Raw genomic sequence first — 18,687 nt, forward strand, 5'->3', positions numbered from 1 at the left:
CAATCCCTACCCTGGGAGCTCCCATATGCAGCAGGTGAGGCCCTACAAAAATAAAAAATAAAAATAAATTAAAAAAAAAAGATTTATATTTTTAAAACCAGGCTAAGCCCAGTATCAAGAATGCTGTGGAGTTCCTTGCGGTATAGCCGGTTAAAGATCTGGTGTGGTCACTGCAGAGGCTTCGGTCATTGCTGTGGTTCAGTCCATGGCCTGGGAACTTCCACATGACACAGGTGAGGCCAAAGTAAAAAAAAAAATTTTATATATATATATATATATGTATATACATGTAATATATATATATATATATACACGGTTGAACAAATTTTTTTTTCAATGAAGCTAAATAAGAAAGTAAATAAATACAGTTATCTAGAGGGATAATTGTTCTCAGCTTAACCCATATGGGAAAAAAAAAATCCTACGTAATTTAAATGACCATGGATATCCAGAAATTCAGTAAATATATGTATGTCCTGTTTCTTGATTGCACATGGGAAAAAGTAATTTGGTTCTAAATCTAGTATGCAAAGTTAGATCTCTTTGGGGGAAAGTGGACAGAGTTTGGCAACAAAACAAACTCTCGGAGAGGAAATAGATGATACATTTTACTTTGCCTTGTATGGAAGGTTTTACCTAACTTCAGGGCAATTGCTTTTCATGATTTAATTTACTTTCTTTGTTTCCTCATCTGATGTTAGTTTCAATTTAGGATAAAGTGGAAAATCTATACCTTGAGCCAATTATTTCGCTGGATGGCAGTGCGAAATTGCCTCTCATGGGCAGTATATTGATATGCTTCCCAAACTGATTATCTCTGGTTATTTATCTCAGTTGGTTAAAGCAAGGTTGTAATGAAGTTTAGGCCATTAACCATGAATACAGGGACTGCAGTGTCAGTTTCTGAAAGGAGATTATCAAATTCGTTGTCCTTTCATGAACTTTTTAATGATTTTAACCTAGTCATTCTATAAACGAGAGGAGACCAGACAGTATGGATTATTGTCTATAAAGATGATCAAAAAGGATTAATTTAATGACTGATAGATTGCTGCTTACTCTAGTAAATCACTTAAGATATCAAAAAAGAGAACATTGACTAATCCTTCTTGAAATAAAACAAGGCAGTACACAGAGAAAATGGTTTTATAATCTAAGTCATTGGCTGGTAAGGGCTTTTGGGTAGTTGGTCCATACATTAGGATCAATAGCCCATGCATCTGTTTTTCAGAACTCACTTTGCAATTTTATCCAATTACAGTGTCTTCAAGGATGAAGCTTATGGAAAACACACACACACAACACACACACACAGATTTGTAATACGTTTCTATTTCTGCTGCCTCAAATGAACCAAAATCTAGGTCAGGGATTGGAAAACTAGTCAGCTTCCCAACTCTGGCCAGCCACTTGTTTTTGTAAATAAATTTTACTGGAACTTGGGCATGCCTATTGATTTCCATTTTGTTTATTTCTGGGTATATGCTGTTCTGGAAGAGACTGCAGATCCTGCAAAAGCTATTTACCATGTACTCCTTTAAAGTAAAAGTTGACAGGGTTCTGAGGAAGATTTTTAAGACAAAGATTCCGTCCTTCCCTAAACACATGGAAAAGCCTTGTATGCAACCTCCCGCCCCACCAAACACAAACCTAGCCCCTTCTGTTAATTTTGTTTCTCTTTACCTCTAAAAGTAAAGTCTTAAATGAGTTTAAGGAAATTAAACTAGGAACTAAATTTCAGTTAGGGAATTGAAAATCAGAAAAAAAAAATAAATAAAAGATTTAAAAATGGGTCTTAAAATTTTGTGGAGGGATAAGATAAAATAATATCTGTGACAAACCAATGTTCTAATGAGAACAATAGCCAAAACATAGATAATTCACAAAAAAATCATTCTTCCTCCTCACCATTCTTTGTTATCTCTTGCAAAATTTCTCATAGGTTTTTTTCTGTTCTATTCGCTTTAGAATACAGCTTTTATGAATATTGGTCGGCTCCATATTTTATTTGTTCAAGAGTAACGTCTTTCAAAGAATGGGGGGAAAAGAGAGCTGTGCATGAGTATTTAGATTGACCGAAGATTATTATTACCATGTGGGTAATTAAGAGCTGTGAAATGGATCACAGACTTAAACCTCCCAAGTTGGTACGTTGAATTGTCTTGAAACAAACTTTTTGTTATTTTCCTCATATCGACTTACGCTATGGATAAAAGAAAAAAAAATGCTCTAGACAATTAAGGAGAAAGGTTTTTCAGCCTATAGCAATTGGGAGATCATTAATGAGAAACTTCTCAAAGAAATAGAAAATGGTCTGGGGATTTATAGAGCCAGGCCAGTGAGAGGGGCATCCGAGAGCCTACAGGAAGTAATGAGGAAGAATGGAGACAGTTTTATCTTAGTTAGAAAAAATACAGATGGGTACTTATCTCAAAATACATCAGCATCCTATGATGCTTTGAGGTGAGCAACGTCTTAGGAGCAAAAACATAGGGAGATTTCTCAGTCACTGCTGCTTTCCTGGACTACAGATTAAGTTGACTTAGGGTTCAATATTATGTTGAAGATAATGTTATTAAAGAATAGAATACATGCATAATAAATGAATAAATAAATAATTTATAACTAATATACCTGTCACTCATTCTTCATTTTAAACTGTATCAGTATACATTTTTAGCATTTTCAACCTTGATCGTATCCGTTAACATACAACTTTTGGTAATTAGAATTTGATAAATGAGGATAACAATAGGCACTGTAATCAAATGCATTTTCATTTGTTTGTGGCCACAGTCAATATTCATGACACTAAGAATTGACTAATTCAATTACTGTCTTGGCTAAAGTGCTACAGAAAGTTAGACTCAATTTAAACAGTATTTCTAGACTTTTGCAATAATATAATATGGTCATATAGTCTAAAGTCTAAAACTTCTTGCAAATTTATGCAATGGCATACATACAAAAGCATCATGAATATCATTATACATTATGATAATTGTAGAAATGGGATCACTACTTGGGAAAATAAGAGGTGCATTTGCCTCTCAGTTTGGAAATTGAAGGAAGACTATGCCATTCTCAAATGTTTTAAAATGATTAGTACTTAATTTTGTAAAAATAACAAAATGGGAAGGTCAGATTCAACCATAAACTCTCTGAATAACCATAAATGATACTTGAGATTGTTCCAGATTTTTTTATGAATATATATAACACTTTTAGAACTAGCATAATACTGGACGTAACTTTACCTTTTTTCAATTAAGTATGTAAGCATCTTTCTGTATCAATAAACATACCTCTGCACATGATCAAAAAAAAAAGTAGGCACAATTGTTCCTGTGGTCTTTTACCCTGGGATTTTGCTGCTCCTACAAGAAAGTTTGAGTATTTCTGTTCTTGACTCCGCCTGGGTAAGTGACTTGGTTTACTAATAGAATAGGGCAGAAAGGATGCTGCGCCAATTCTGGGCCCAAATGTCAAAAAGCTTTGCAGTTTTCAGTCTTCCTGTCTTGGAACATGATCCTGAGGCCCCCCCGGGGAGGAAACTAGACTAGCTTCCTGGATGATAAGAGGCCTCATGGAAAAGAACTGAAGACTGCCAAGGAATTGCCTACACCTACTGTTAGATCTGCAAGAAAGACATGTTGGCTCCCAGTCTGGTCGCCACATGAAGAAGAGCAGGTGAAGGCAGCCCAGAACCACCCAGAAATTTGCTGAATGGTGAGAAGTTACTCGTCATTGCTACTGTAAGCGACTACAAATTGGAGTGTATTTCTATATAGCATCAGTTAACCTGGTAGATTTACTTTAGTTAGAATTGAACTATTTGAGGAGTTCCCGTTGTGGCTCAGCAGAAATGAAACCAGCTAGTGTCTGCGAGGATGTGGGTTCGATCCCTGGCCTGGCTCAGTGAATGAAAGATCTAGCATTGCCATGAGCTGTGTTATAAGTTGCAGACATGGCTCAGATCTGGCGACAGTGGCACAAGCCAACAGCTGTAGCTCTGATCTGATTAGACCCCTAGCCTGGGAACTTCCATACGCCCCACATATAACCCCCCCTCCCCAAAAAAAGAGAGAGCTATTTGAAAACAGTTATTCTAGAAAGTTATCGAATATAACGTATTGATGTTATTATGGCTTGCTATACAGGTTGGCTTGCCATAATTTTGCACTCTCCAGGGCATGTATTATTCATGTTCTAGAAACCCCCCCCTTGGGGGGAAATATACATATGTAAATTCTAGGCCATTATCTATAATTGTATGCAGGAAAGGTGGGCCTTTTGTTTTGTATATTTTTAAGGCTATGAAAAACAATTATACTTGAAATCTTTAAACCTTACTTGTTGGTAAATATCAACCTTTTTTGAAGTCAGGTTTTCTGAGTGACCTGAAGTTTTCTGACTGGAGGGCATGTGTGTTGGACTGGACACAAAGCACTGGGAACTGAGGGCGGTCCTCAGATCCACTTGAGTAATTCCTCGTTGCCTTCATCTCAGGCCATCATTTAGCCAAAGACATTTTTGTAGTTTATTAAATTGGCTTTTTGACCAGCTTTTAGTCAATGAGCCAAAGTGTTAGATAATTGCCAAGGCAACCTGAGCAAAGCTATTACCCGTGCAGAGCTAGTGGAGGAAGAAACCTTTGTAGTTAAAACCTCCAGTCAATCAATCTCTGCTCAGTCATCCTCTGGATGACCTGAAATGACTTGATTCCCACGAAGTCACAGGTAAACTATGCAAAGAAATGTACTTAACACTGTAAGTTGCTTGATTATCATGTAAAATACCTCATTCTTATTTAGAATACTTTCTAGAAGCAGAGGAAAACTACTAGTTTCCCCTTCATTGCTGGACCACCGAGAGAACACACCATGTTGCATATAGAAGAATCCTAAGCCCAAGAACCTTAATCACGTTGCCTTTCCTGGGTGGCCTTGTGCGTAAAATATATTTGCCATTGCAGTTCGATTTTTTCTTGATAAGAATTGAGAAATGTTTAGTTTAAAAAAGAAGTAAGTTGAACTCAAGTTTCAAAAAAAGACACTCTTCTAGACGCTCTCAGGGTCCAGCCTGTATCTTGTGAAATTTTGGCAAGTGGCTATATTGTTGGAACTTAAATCCACTTGAACATCAAGTTTTAATTTCCCAGGTATATTTTGATGAAACTCCTTTTTTATATATTTAGTTATTATTGCAGTAGGTGAATTGCCATGTGGCTAAAATCACAACAAAGCCTGTCAGATGTTGTTATCATATAAGATGTAAACATTAGCTATAGAAATGTTCAGGGAAATATTAATTCAAACCTTTTCCCTTTCCATTTTTGTAAAGGTTATATAATCAGCATAGACCAAAATACTAATTACCGGTTCGTATACTAGATACTTAAAGAATCCTAAGGTGGTTAGTGGGTTTTATTTTTAAGTTCAGCTTATTGGACTTTTAAAACTTATTTTCTACAAACAGTTACTATATCCTACTTGATATGTGAAACTTTCTGAAGATTTCATCATTTTGGAATATAATAATCTACTTTCCCATTCTTCTAATACGAATATTTCCACTAAAGAAAGTTGACTCTGTATATACCAAGATGAGAAAGTTTCTAGATAATTTTCAGTTGTGCATGTTGCAATTGCAATGCATTTCACTTTCCTCAAGCAATGTATTTTATTACTGGAAGAAAAATAGGAAGAACACTTTTTTTTTTTTTTCCTCTAGAAAAAGGCAATAGAATCATGTAGGAGAGACTGTTTCCTGTAATAATTAGATGACACCATCTTAGTTGTTGGGACCTAGCCAGCCCGTAGCTTGAGTTTCCTGGGCTATAGAATAATTTTATTTTCTATCCCCATAACGAAGTTTCAATTAAAAGTGGAATTGAATTAAATTGAATTGAACTTAATTGGGTTCAAAAGACACAAAAGATATGTACTGACTTCCACACAAGGCTACCAAAATACAACAGCAAATACTGTAGTTTTTGTAACCCGATATTGATGAGAAAATGAAAAAAAAGTTGTACCACTTAGTTTTTGAAATATGAATTTCACAGTTAATGTATCATATTAATGTGTTAAAATATGTAATCTGGGAGTTCCCATTATGGCTCAGAGGGTTAAGAACACAACGACGCAGTGTCCCTGAGGGTGTGGTTCAGTCCCTGGCCTCGCTCAATGGGTTAAAGATCCAGCGTTGCTGCAAGCTGCAGTATAGACTGTAGGTTGCAGATGTGGTCAAATTATTCCAGTGTTCTAATACTCTACTCAAATACCATCAACTCCATGAAGCATCTCTTCAGCCTTGCTGTTATGTCTCCCTGTCTCCTAACTTTGCTCCTGACTTCATCCCACGTCACGTCACTCAGGCGTTCAGCTTTGCGGAGGCCCTAGCTTGGCACTCCCATCTGTACTTTGTACTAATCTACACTTTACCAGGGCTGTTCATCCTCATCTTCTTGCATTGAAGCTGCTATAGGTTTATCTAGTGTAAATACCTTGATATCTAATTATTTGTATCACAAAACCTGTAGTGAACCTTTTATATTTTTAATAGGGTCAATATATTTTTTGTTGCGTATTTTGCATGTGATACCTCATGTGAATCTCACAAGCCCATATGGGATAAGTTCTATCATTATATTCAGATTTTTGGAAACAACTAATGCACCAAGAAATGCTATGCCTTGTGTCAAAATACAAGAGACGAGATTTGAATACAAGTCTAATTTCCAGTCAGTATTTTTACTATAAATCCATTAATGAAGTCTTTACATGGAAGATCTATTCTATGTAAATGTTTCAAATAGTAATTATTTAAGAAAAAATGGAAAGAAAATTACCTTTTTTATTGTTTTAACGTACTGCCTAGAAATAGCTGGCCAATATGATTAATGTGAAGTATATAAACTCAATCTCAATCTTTTATCTGAAACATACCTTGTTAAATCTTAAAAAAGTCAAAGATATAATATCATTCTTAAACCATAATGTTTCTACACCACTGCACTACATTTTAAAGGGGTTATGACTAATTTTGAATAGTATATCTCAGAATTTGGTAAGAAAAGTGTGATCTATATATTCAGTAAGTGATTGATAAAGAGTTAATAATGCAATGCCTGTGGGCAAACTCTCAGTCTCAAATCAGTAATTTTGGTGACAAATTAGCAGAAATTTCCAAAATCATATTCCACAACCCTCAAAACTGTCAGTAGCGTTCAAAACAGGTCCCATTTGTGTTATTATGGGGTAGGAACAAACACAGATGGATTGTAGAAAGCTACAATTTGACATTAGAATGGCCTTAGAAACTGTCAACAAACAAGGAACAGAACCAAAACAGAATTAGCAGAAGAACCAAGAACTTTTGGTGTGTTGTCTTCTCCAAGGATTCAAATTAAAGTCCTACATTGTGACCAGGGTATTCCTTGATGCTATAACCCATTTTAAAAATGCTCTGTTTGGGAGTTCTTGTTGTAGCTCAGTGGTTAGCAAACCCAACAGCCATCCATGAAGTCATGGGTTCGATCCCTGACCTCGCTTATTGGGGTAAGCATCAGGCATTGCTGCGAGCTGTGGTGTAAGTTGCTAGAGTGGCATTAAAAAGACAAAAAAAAAAAAGCTCTGCTTTTCTCTATCATGGCTTTTATCTGTTGGAGATCAGCCTTTTCTCACCACTGAAGTAAAAAGGGGGTTAGATAATGGCTATTTACTGCTAAAATTACTATAGACGAAGGAAGCATCGATTTTGTCTTCTGCAGTGGCCATTGGCAGAAGGTATTGATTGAGTCAGGACAAAAAGCCTGCACACAAATTTTTTTCCAAGGAGGTTGTTGGAATGAAAGGGTGGCATCAGATGCCCACTGGGCCTCACCTTCCCACCTCTCAGCCTTACATTCTATCCTCACGTGGGCAGCTCACCTGTTCCTGACGGAATGAATAAAGCTGCTGTGAGAATCCCAGCACAAATCTTTGTGTAACAAATGTTTCATTTTCTTGGAGCAATAGCTAGGGATGCCCTTGATTGATCAGATAACATCTAGTATGCAAATGTATGTTAATCACCAATGTCTACATATTTTGCTTTTTCAACCAGTAGCCTATGAAAGTTCAGGTTGCCCCCAAGTTTTGCTGACAGCTTGGTATGTTGCGGATTTCAACTTGAGCTATTTTTCTTTTCTTTCTTTCTTTCTTTCTTTTTTTTTTTTTTTAAGGCTGCACCTGCAGCATATGGAAGTTCCCAGGCTAGGGGTCATATTGGAGCTGGAGCTGTCAGCCTATATCATAGCCGCAGCAACGCAGGATCCTAGCTGCATCTGCAACCTACACCACAGCTCATGGCAGTGCCGGATGCTTAACCCACTGAGCGAGGCCCGGGTTGAACCCACATCCTTGTGGCTACTAGCCGGGTTGGTTACCACTGAGCCACAACAGGAATTCCCAATTTGAGCCATTTTAATAGATCCACAGTGGTGTCTCATGGTGGCTTTTATTTGCATTTTCCTGAATGCTTTTTGAAGCACACACTTTTTCCCTTCAGAAATGTTAAGGTTTTTCCTTAGAATCAATGGGTATTATGTTACGTTTTTTTCCCCAAGAATCAGTGGATTTTATTGATTCCTAGTAGCATGTCTGGCAACCTTGGTGCATTGACTTGATGGCACTGCCGTAAGAAAACACCATGGACTGGGTATTTATCTTATTTCTCAAAGTTCTGGAGGCTGGATGCCCAGGATCAGGTGTCAACAGGTTCAGTTTCTTCTGAGGTCTCTTTCCTGGGTTGCAGCTGGCTTCCTTCTGGCTTTGACCTCACATGTCCTTCTTCCATCTGGTTTGTCTTTGTCATAAGCCCCTTTTTTTCTTTCCCATTATAGTTTATTACAGGATCCTGAACAGGACCTTGTTGTTTATCCTTGCTATATATTCCAATTTGCATCTGCTAATCTTAACCTCCCCATCTAACCCTTGGCAACCGCAAGTCCATTCTCTATGTCTGTGAGTCTGTTTCTGTTTCATAGATCTGTGCCACATTTTAGATTCCACTTGTAAGTGATATCATATGGCATTTGTCATTCTCTTTCTGACTAACTTTTCTTAGTACAATAACCTCTAGATCCATCCATGTAGCAGCAAATGACATTGTTTTATTCAGTTGCCAATTCCCCTCCTGGGCATATATCCAGATGAAACTATAATTCAAAAAGATGCACATACCCCTATATTCATAATCTCCTCTTTTTATAAGGAAATGGGTCATATTGAGTTTGGCCTCACCCCAAGGACTCTGAGGAACATGGGGTTAGGATATTAACATGAGGGTCCGGGGGGGACATTCAGCTTACATCACAGGTCAGAACTACTCTAGCACAGTGTTGTTATATGAGAGTCTGACTATAGTTTTCATGTTTGGCTGCTAATGGCTTTCAAGCCCTCTCCTCCCCTTCTCTCTGTCTCTCTTTTTTTTCTCTTTATGGCTTATGGAAGTCCCCAAAGCTCCATCACACAAGTCATGGCCTTTTCCAGGGAAGCTTCATCCCAGCCCCACCTCTTTTTTTTTTTTTTTTGGCTTTTGTTGTTGTTATTGTTGTTGTTGTTGCTATTTCTTGGGCCGCTCCCACGGCATATGGGGGTTCCCAGGCTAGGGGTTGAATCGGAGCTGTAGCCACCGGCCTACGCCAGAGCCACAGCAACGCGGGATCCGAGCCGCGTCTGCAACCTACACCACAGCTCACGGCAACGCCGGATCGTCAACCCACTGAGCAAGGGCAGGGACCGAACCCGCAACCTCATGGTTCCTAGTCGGATTCGTTAACCACTGCGCCACGACGGGAACTCCCCAGCCCCACCTCTTAATCATCCCAAATCCTCAACCATTTTAGATCTTCTTGGTCTTAAAATGATCCTGCTCTTTCCAGAAAGCCTTATCAAGGGAGTAATAAATATATTGATACCCTCTTCTTACACGTGTAGTATCATCAGTCTCAATATGGGGATTCTCAATATTTTGGATTTGAGGTGCAGCCTACCTTTGGGGGTGATCACAACATCAGGATATTCCTTGTAGTTTCCTTTTGCTGAAAGTTAATGATTGCTTTCACAAAGGGTGTGCCCAAAGATGACTATTTGACAATTTAATATTAGTTAATTGCAACTAATAAAACCAATCTTGCAAACAAAATAATACTTTAATGAATACCTTAAAAAAAAAGCAAGAGAATAGCTGAAGTTTTAAATTATGAGAGCTCATGGAGCATTGAATATTTCATTTTGAAGTTCCAACATTGCCATTTAGAATATTTCAAATCATGAATGACTCTTTTAATGAAACTCCTCAGTAAAATTTAATTTAGTGAAATATATAAAAAAAATCAAAACAGAAAAAGTTTATTTGCTATTTCACTTTACAAATATGTTTATCAAAATAAGGTAGTTAAATAGAGACAAAAATACATTAACTGAAAATACGTGAACTGACATACTTTGCATTTTAATAAAAACAAGCCAAGAAACAACAACCAAAAAAGGTCTTCCGAAGGGGACTATCAACACAGTTTACTACCAGACCAAACCTGGGGACACAAAGCAGGTGGTTCTTAATTGTAAACGGATTCCAAGGTTCTCATCACTAAGGCAATGATGATGATTCTTCATCTAAGTAGCTCAGGACGTAGTGTCTTCTAAGCTGGGTCAGCTATTCTTTTGCTCCAAGATATTTTACTTTAATCCAGTCTCATCCAGGATTTGCGTTTCCTCCTTTAGGGAACTGGTTGCTGAAGCACTTCATAGGTTGCCAGGACACGTCCATCAACGGCTAGAAATAATGTTCCCATCTGCCAGCTCCATATCCCCGCCTGACCTTTACAATGAACGCTTCAGGGACCTCTCCCAAATTTCCCTATCCTTTAGCATTCTTGCGGGTTCCCCAGTTCTTCTCCGTGTGTTCTCAAAGGAGGCTGCTGTACTCTTCCTGACAACGCCCCTCTTTACCGAGCCCCCACATTTGCGGGCAGCATGCCCACTTGGTCCCACCCACGAAGTGCTCCACACCACGGTGGAAATGCATGGGGCCCTCACCCCAATACGTCCCATGCGGATACAGCCCGAATTCCATCGCCCTGGTGTAGAGGCCATCTTTATGATTGAAACAATGGTTCTCAAACAGGGCGAACCCAATTCTGCCCAAGGTCACTCTCTCTCTTTCTCTCTCTCATACACACATGTGTTTATGCAAATATATATATATATATATATATATATAAATATCTGTATCACATATTTTACCTAGTAATTTTATGCTCGTAACGTATACATATTATAATACATAATGCATCATATATGAAGTATACATTGTGTACATCATTGCTTAGATACATATATATTATAAATACGATGTATATGTGTGTTTTGAAATCTTTACTCATACGAATATTCCATAGCCCATAGTTTTACACATACGTATTCTGTGGTTTTAGGATAGTCGAGCATGAATAAAATATTTGGCAATTTATCCAGGAAGAATTTATCAACTGGTTACTACATTATTAAGTGGGAAAAATAACCTTTTTAGAATTTGTAGGTCTCTTATACATTATAAATTGTATACCAAATGTGTATATTAGCAATAAATGTATGTGTTTTAAATTAAAAAATAAATTTGCTTTTAGAATGCAACTAGAATTAAATGTCTTATTATCAAGAAAACTACATTAAGATCAAATCTCTTCAAATGACTTGACTAATACCTGGGAAACTTCAATCACCATCAAAATCCATAACAACTTTAACTTAAAGTAAAATGCATAGTAATGAAACATTATAGACAAATGGTTTGGAATATGAGTATAATCATCATCTTTTAGGTTTTAATTCAACTTGAATGAATAAATAGGCTTGGGGGGCTATTTCAGAGCTTGCGGATTTTTTTTCTGACACAGAAGGACTTCTGATGATACAAGGAATTCACTTGACCTTGAAGTTGTTTGTAGGCTTGAAAGGGCATGTGCCCTTTGAGAGCAGCTTCTCAATCAAATTTAATGTCAGTCAGGTCAACCTCCTTTTAATTTTATGCTACATTATACATCCCTCAGGGTTCAATGTTCCTTTTTTCCACAATGCTGTATATGTTCGATTATTTAAATTAGCAGTCAAGAGGATGCTTTTTCATTACTGTGCCGATATGCAAATTATTTAAAACTTCGTTTTGAAAACCTTCTGTGTGCATCTTAATTCTTTTTGTCTTTCCAGCCATTCCTAAAGGATAGCCAAAATATGTTCTCAGTTGCAGAAAAAGCAGTGCCAAGTTTTTCAACTACAAAAATATTTTTCTACTTCTGTTGTTTTTCCTGGCTAGGCTATTAAAAATTATCCCAGTTCTTAAAGCATATGCCTCATAAAACAAGTGGACGTAATTAGTCACTTTGAGGTTAGAATATTGGGTGGGTGGCCCGGGAAGGCATGTTTTATACGTTTCTGAACCCAGTTTCCTCCCTTCTCCCTTTTAAAATAAATCTTGAATTTTAAAATGAAAAAGTAATATAATTTCTATTTATTGTCGCAAATTTTTACTGGAGATATCCATTGCTCTCCCCCCTCAGCTGCCCCTGCAAAAGTGTAGGAATTAGTATTCACAATAACATTAGTTAGTATTAATATTAATTAGTATCAATAATTTATATTCTTGGAAATCTTTATTTATGCAAATATTCCATACTACGTGTTTTACACACAACTCTCCTGTGGTTTTCAGACAGCCAAACACGAATAGGACTGTTAACATTTATCCAATATAAATTTATCATATAAGCACTATATTACTATGTGGGGAAAAACGTTTTTAGAATTTGTATGTCTGCCTTCAGCAAAGCCAGAAACTTTAGCACCATCAGGAAAGACAGCCCTTGATTTGGGTCTTTGAGGGTACAAAAGGTAAACAGAAGAGGGACCACGAGAAGTAAGATACATGAAATTGGAGAAATAGAAATGAACATTCCACGTTTGAAAAATCGCTAGTGGATTACACTGGCAGAGTGCTGCTCTCTTTCTAGGGGAAAACAAAAGACTGAACGATAACTCTGTATTGAGTTCCTAGAAGGTGCTAGTCATTTCATATGCGTTATCTCAGTGCTGGCAATGAGCACAGGTACTATCGCTGTGACTGCGCAGTTAATCAAGTTCAGAATAGGACACACGAATTAAGTTGCCTGAGATCACAAGGCAAAAAAGAAGCAGCGCTGAGACTGAAGATGCGTGAGTTCTGAATCAGCGGTGCTTTAGTTCATTTTTAGTCACTGGAACACGCGGCCTTAGGGTAAGGCCAGCAGGTACGCCGGGTCCAAAGGCTGGAGATGCTTAAAATAAAGGAAATCTTTCTCTTCACACCTCCCACTCCATTCCCTCTCGGGCACGTTGTTGCCCACTATGTCACTGGTCCAGCGCTAAACCAGTCTATAACTTCTACACTATTTCTTTACACCATCCGATCATCTTACCGGTTATAATCCTGGATTCTTGCCAGACCCAAACACATCACTTGTAATTTTAATCCTTTCCCTTCTAGGTTGAAACAGAGACTTCAAATGTTTAGGCCCTTTCCAATGTGTTCCCTTGTGCTCCCAAGAAAAAGTTAATTATTAACCCAAATGAAGTTGTAACTATCAGGATTTTATGTTAGAAACTTGTCCCACAAAATCAGTGGATCTCAACTTTGGCTGCATATTTGAATCATACGGAGAGCTTTGAAAAGTACAAAATATCCACTTGTCGCACAGAATATTTATCCTGAATGGGGCCAAGAATTGGTTATTTTATTTTATTGTTATTTTTTGGCTATACTGCTGGCATATGGTAGTTCCTGGGCCAGGGACTAAACCTGCACCACAGCAGTGACTGAAGGCACAGAAGTGACAACACCAGATTCTTAACCAACTGCACCATCAGGAAGCTCCAGGAACTGGTCATTGTAAAACTACCCATGCAATCCTGCTGCACAGCACAGGGAACTGTATCCAAGCACTTGGATGGAACATGATGGAGGATAATGTGAAAAAAAGCACGTATGTAAGTGTGCAATTGGGTCACTGTGCTGAACAGCAGAAATGGACAGAACATTGTACCTCAACCATAATAAAAAAATTAAAAAAGAAAAAAAAAAAAGAGGAGGCTCCCCAAATGATTTGAACATGCAGGCAGGGTTGAGAATGACTGTCCCATGATTAGGTTTACGCCTCAGCCTATGGTGTCCTGGTACCATTTCGTGGGCAGGCACTGAAGATGGCCTTACTTAAAACATTCATGTACAATCCATGTCTGGTTACACAGTGGTAAGAAAACAGGATTCTGGAAGACTGGTAAAGACTCCAGAGGAATGAGGATGTATAAAGGCAGCAGAAGAAACAGAAGAGCGTAATGCCAAGTCAGAGAAGAGAAATTTCAAGGAGGTGGCTGTAAAAGGTTGAAAATTTTTCTTATATTTTATGGCCGATGATTTATACAAAAGGAGTTTACATATGCTGAGGTGATAATTATCATTAATCAGGAAGGGCATTCAAAATTGGAGGCGGGGGGGTCAGTTCCTGTTGTGACACAGTGGAAACAAATCTGACCCGTATCCACGAGGATGGGCGGTTGGATCCCTGGCCTCATTCAGTGGGTTAAGGATCCAGTGTTGCCCTGAGCTGTGGTGTAGGTCGCAGATGTGAGTTGGATCCTGCATTGCTGTTACTGAGGTGTAGGCTGGCAGAGGCAGCTTAACCCCTAGCCTGGGAGCTTCCATCTGCCACCAGTGAGGCCCTAAAAATAAAATCAGAGTGGTGGGGAAGAAAGACAATTCAAAAGGGGTTGAGGAATGAACAGGAGGCATGGAATTGGAGACAAGTGCAGATATACTGCTTTTACTGTTGTTATTTTATTTTTTTGTCCCTGTGAGGGCCACACTCGTGGCATATGGAAGCTCCCAGGCTAGGGGTCTAATCTCTAATCGGAGCTGGTGCCACCCACCCACACCATAGCCACAGCAACGCCAGATCCCAGAGGCGTCTGCAACCTACACCACAGCTCTTGGCAACACTGGATCCCCAACCCACCGAGTGAAGCCAGGGACCGAACCTGCAACCTCATGGCTCCCAGTCGGACGTCTTTCCGCTGCGCCACAACAGGGAACTCCAGTTGCTGTTATTTTTAATACTTAGAAAAAAGAAAGAAATTAACAAAAACTATTAAAGGCTTACTTGGTCATCTTAGAAGAAAATTTAGTCTGGTTTAACCTTTTTGTTTCATGTTAGCATGGAAAGCGTTGAGGAGGTATGCAGAAAGTGATCACGGAGCTGAAGCCATTTCAACTACTGTAGAAGTCTCCGAATGGAATTCAAAGTTGTTTCTTTCTGAAATAGTCTCTTTTTTTCAGAGTCAGTGAAATAAAGTTCTCTCCACATATTCTCCTCTCTCTCTCTTTCTCTCTCTGAATCTCTCTCCACCCACCCCTTCTCTCATCCCAGCTCTCTCTCTTTCTCATCCCAGCCCTGAAATAGATGCTCCAAATTTCCTTCTTCGGCATTTTCTCTGCACAGTCCTGCATCACACTGTTCAGAACTTCGTCTCCACTCTGCCCATGATTTTAACCACTGTGTAGACACAATGAGAACCAGTCTTTTGTAGGCAGTACCACAAACTTAATCTGTAGATCTAAATTTCCAAAATCTTAAGGACCACTCCATCCAAATCAACATCTCCTAAACTGAACTTAGTCTTCTCTTAAACACCCAGCTCTTAGGTTCCTGCTCTGTGAGTGATCTGCTACTGTTGCCACTGTCCTGGCTTCAGTCACCTCTAAATGATTGTGATTCCTTTACAAGTAGGCTCCTTGTCTGCAGTACTTTTCCCTAAATCCTTTAATCAGCTTTAAGGAGCCCTAAGTCCCAAAGTGTATATCTGGTTATGATACTGCCCTATACCTTCTGACTCTTCCCCCCTCTGTGCAGAATGAGTGGCAAACTGAAATTTATTTTTTCAACGTCCCCACTTTTAAAGAACCTTCTCTAATACCGAAGAATTGATTTTTAGCCCTAATGACATAAAATCTTTGTTTTCTTAATACATCCTGAACAGCACCCTTGAGTTTTGATGTAACGTGACATCTAATTCTAAACTTGTAAGTAATTAATGAAATAGATTACCTACCAGGCAATTTCTGAGCCCAAGTCATTCTGGACTGAATGTTGAGAATAAGTGGGAAGAAATAAACAGAGCTAAGGACAGTTTTAAGACGGTAACACCCATCCCACTCCACTGTGTGGACAACCCTGACCTTTTTTCAATTTACTCTAAAGTGCTCCATATTTTTAGACTCAACTTACATGCATCTATTGCAAAAAAGCAAACACATCTTTAATCCTCTGTGCTGAGAGCTGTCTCTGAAATGCTATTCACCACTTAAAAGTGTTTCTTATGTCCGAGTGATTTATGCTTTTATCTCCAACCCTATGTTACAAATCTCCATAAGACAACTCGACTAGTTCTTCAGAATATTGGTTTCTTTCTCTTTGCATATATTAATTGTTCAACATTACATTCTTTGATTACCTTATTAATTCCTTTATCTGCAGAGGTCAAGAAAGGAAGTCTCTAGGTACCAGTATATTTTAAATCAACTCAATAGAGTTCTGCAATTTTGGAGAATTTCTCAATATTCATCCCCACACAGAAGAATCTAATGAGTCTTTAACTGGACTCCCTGGGATTTTTAACACTGAGTCAGCATCTATTTTTTTTTTCTCATGATTCAAGTCTGTATTTCCAGTTGTAGATTTATGTGGTTTTCATTTGCGGACCAGAAGCATATCTCTTAGACTGCAAATAACATTATTATAAAAAGAACTGTAGTGTTTGCAGGGTAGCCCCATACCTGTGAGTAATTGACTTCATTCCATACTCCACAGTGGAATTTCTACTATTTTATAAAACCTGACGCTCTAATTCTCTAGATGATATTAACAAATACTAGAATAGTGACTCTTACTGTCCTGCGTTAAAACATCCCACTCCTCTAAAGCCCTATTAAAAAGGATGGCAACCACAAGGTGGAACTGAGGTTACTAGAATGGAAAATATAGTTTGAATATTTTAGAAAGACTTGTTCTTAACCTTTAGCAAAGTGCTACCTTTTGAACCAGAAGACAGGTCTTTGCACCAAAAAACTATTCTTTCAAATCATCATCTCGATGGCTAAAGTAAAGATGAATGAGACTGGGATTAAATGTTCAGTTAGAGCTCACAGTTTCTGAGACTATCAGGACGTTGCCTCGGCAAGGGGTTTTGGCATTGGCTGTGCTCCATACATCTGAAATGAGGAGACTACGTTCTACAAAAGCCAGATTCAGTGGGTTTGGTTAAAACAAAAATACTGGGTTATCTTTTATTCTTCTCCTATAACTTAGGGAAATGGAAAACTTTCCTCAGGGATGAGGGAAAGGAGACATAATTTTCCCTCTATCCATTTAGGTTCTTGGCTGAGAATCCCATTATAAAAGAATGTATAACGGGAGAAAAACCGAAGTTAATAACATGAATACCTTCTGTATACACGAGAGATGCCCAGGAAAAACTGAGTAACTCTCTGAAATGGCCCAGGTCACCACCCTAAGTACCATCTCAGAGAAGGACAAAAGACGTGGAGGTAGGGAGGCCAATCGTGGGAGAGTCTCATGAGAGTACGATAAACATAAACATGGGTACGGTTGCCATATGCAAATCTAAGGTGTTGCCGTCTTTGGTGAGAGTCTCTAGGTATTTAGTTGCCTTTCACTTCCTGGTACAGAGACACCCTTAAAAATGGAGATTTCCCTTATAAATATAGATATCTCTTATAAATATTATCTTAGATATTTATACATAGATGCCGTATAAATATAGATATAGATATAAATATAGATGTTTCTTACCATACGGTAACTTCTACTTGATGGTAAGCTCTTTCTCTGCATCTGCTGTGTCTTAAAAATAATCAGCCTGAAATAATAATGAAGGTGCCAAAGAGAATTATATTTTGGGGTAATAAATTTTGCTCTCCTTCCGGGTCATCCGCTAAGTCATATGTTCAGAAGGTACAATGTCTGGAAATGGAAAATGAATGAGGTCTTTGCCCCAGAAGTTTGGTGGTTGTTTGTTGGCTTGTAATAGCTCCAGGGCTTTCTCAACATGAATGTTTTGCATATTTGTTGTTTTTGCAGTTGTGATGGTTTTGGTCTTCACTCCCAAATTTTATATTAAGAATCAGACTAAATCCAATTCAAAACTGAAACACAACTTCCTTTCCGTAGTCCTATCTTAGCTAGATTTACAGTATGATCTTTTAAATATTTGGGAGAATGCACATTGTCTTTGCAAAATATGTTTATCTTCTACTCATAGAAGTAAAATAAATTGTATTTTTTTCCTTCCGGGAAAACTCCAGGCCTTTTTGGAGAACACATGTCATTTGTTTACTTCTAAGTGAGTTACCTGAATCTTAATGAAGCAGAAAGACTCACTCCCACTTGAAACACCAAACACCTTGACTCTAAGCTAATACAATCATGATGATATGCACAGCCACGGTCTTCATTTCTGGATGGAAACAAGGCCGATAGTCTCCACAGACAATTTATTAAAATTAGGAAACTGTCAGGAAGACTCCAGCAGA

This window comes from Phacochoerus africanus, chromosome 13, assembly GCF_016906955.1.
Source record: "Phacochoerus africanus isolate WHEZ1 chromosome 13, ROS_Pafr_v1, whole genome shotgun sequence".
In the NCBI taxonomy this organism is placed as follows: domain Eukaryota; kingdom Metazoa; phylum Chordata; class Mammalia; order Artiodactyla; family Suidae; genus Phacochoerus; species Phacochoerus africanus.